A 2,130-nucleotide genomic window follows, 5' to 3' on the forward strand; every position below is an offset into this window, starting at 1 on the left:
ATTTCCCCTAAATTTTGGGGAGTTTTCCTTCAAATTTGGGGGAATTTTCCCTTAATTTGGGGAGTTTTCCATAAATTTGGGGAATTTTCCCTAAATTTGGGCAGTTTTCCTTTAATTTTGGGGGATTTCCCCTAAATTTTGGGGAGTTTTCCTTCAAATTTGGGGGAATTTTCCCTAAATTTGGGGAGTTTTCCATAAATTTTGGGGATTTTCCTTTAATTTTGGGGGAGTTTTCCATAAATTTTGGGGGATTTTCCCTAAATTTGGGGAGTTCTCCTTAAATTTTGGAGAGTTTTCCTTGAATTTTGGGGATTTTCCTGAAATTTTGGGGGATTTTCCCTAAATTTGGGGGAATCTTCCATGAATTTTTGGGATTTTCCTTGAATTTGGGGGAATTTTCCCTAAATTTTGGGGGGATTATCCTTAAATTTGGGGGATTTTCCCGAAATTTGGGGAGTTTTCCTTCAATTTTGGAGGATTTGCCTTGAATTTTGGGGGAGTGCCCCAATTTTTGGGGATTTTCCTTCAATTTTGGGGGATTTTCCCTAAATTTGGGGGAATCTTCCATGAATTTTTGGGATTTTCCTTGAATTTGGGGGAATTTTCCCTAAATTTTGGGGGGATTATCCTTAAATTTGGGGGATTTTCCCTAAATTTGGGGGGGGATCCCTTCAATTTTGGGGGATGTTCCCTAAATTTGGGGAGTTTTCCATAAATTTGGGGAATTTTCCCTAAATTTGGGGAGTTTTCCTTCAAATTTGGGGGAATTTTCCCTTAATTTGGGGAGTTTTCCATAAATTTTGGAGATTTTCCCTAAATTCGGGCAGTTTTCCTTCAATTTTGGGGGATTTCCCCTAAATTTTGGGGAGTTTTCCTTCAAATTTGGGGGAATTTTCCCTTAATTTGGGGAGTTTTCCATAAATTTTGGGGGATTTTCCCTAAATTTGGGGGGGGATCCCTTCAATTTTGGGGGATGTTCCCTAAATTTGGGGAGTTTTCCATAAATTTTGGGGGATTTTCCCTAAATTTGAGGGAGTTTTCCATAAACTTGGGGAATTTTCCCTAAATTTGGGCAGTTTTCCTTCAATTTTGGGGGTTTTCCCTAAATTTGGGGGATTCTCCCTAAATTTGGGGGGATTATCCTTAAATTTTTGGCATTTCCCTTCAATTTTGGGGGATTTCCCTAAATTTGGGGGGTATTTTCCTGGAATTTAGGAGGGATTCCCATTGATTTGGGGGTTTCCCCTCAAATTTTTGGGATTTTCCTTGAATTTCTCAGGTTTTTCCTGGAATTCTGGGGGAGTTTCCCAATTTTGGGGGATTTTCCTTCAATTTTGGGGTCCCAGGGTCCATCCTGGGTCACTCCGGGGTCACTTTTGGGGTCCCTTTTGGGGTCACTTTTGGGTCATTTTGGGCTCCCTTTGGGGTCTCTTTTGGGGTCACTCCGGGGTCCCCTTTTGGGGTCATTTTTGGGTCACTCTGGGGTCATTTTTGGGGACTCTTTTGGGGTCACTCTGGGGTCACTCCAGGGTCATTTTTGGGGTCACTGCGGGGTCCTTTTTGGGGTCACTCTGGGGTCACTCTGGGGTCACTCCGGGGTCCTTTTTGGGGTCACTCTGGGGTCACTCCGGGGTCATTTTTGGGGTCACTGCGGGGTCAGTTGTGGGGTCACTCCGGGGTCCCTTTTGGGGTCACTCCGGGCTCCCTCTGGGGTCCTTTTTGGGGTCACTCTGGTGTCACTCTCAGGGTCCCTTTTGGGGTCACTCCAGGGTCCTTTTTGGGGTCCCTTTTGGGATCACTCTGGGGTCAGTTGTGGGGTCACTCTTGGGTCAGTCCAGGGTCAGTTACGGGGTCACTCTGGGGTCCTTTTTGGGGTCCTTTTTGGGGTCACTCTGGGGTCCCTTTTGGGGTCACTCCGGGCTCCCTCTGGTGTCCTTTTTGGGGTCCTTTTTGGGGTCACTCTGGGGTCACTCCGGGGTCATTTTTGGGGTCACTGCGGGGTCAGTTGTGGGGTCACTCCGGGGTCCCTTTTGGGGTCACTCCGGGGTCCTTTTTGGGGTCACTCTGGGGTCACTCCGGGGTCATTTTTGGGGTCACTGCGGGGTCAGTTGTGGGGTCACTCTGGGGTCC

The 2,130-nt window shown here is 46.6% G+C and overlaps 1 long non-coding RNA gene across 1 annotated transcript; it reads right to left on the reverse strand.

Annotated features, from left to right (window-relative positions):
* Window positions 1–620: 620 nt before the first annotated feature.
* Window positions 621–2,007, reverse strand: LOC108448926. Its single transcript, XR_001865014.1, has 2 exons — window positions 1,857–2,007; window positions 621–1,454 (listed from the first exon to the last, which is right to left on the reverse strand). It is a non-coding gene; the product is annotated as an uncharacterized LOC108448926 (long non-coding RNA).
* Window positions 2,008–2,130: the final 123 nt, after the last annotated feature.

The sequence above is a fragment of the Corvus brachyrhynchos genome, unplaced genomic scaffold (assembly GCF_000691975.1).
Source record: "Corvus brachyrhynchos isolate BGI_N302 unplaced genomic scaffold, ASM69197v1 scaffold641, whole genome shotgun sequence".
Lineage (NCBI taxonomy): Eukaryota > Metazoa > Chordata > Aves > Passeriformes > Corvidae > Corvus > Corvus brachyrhynchos.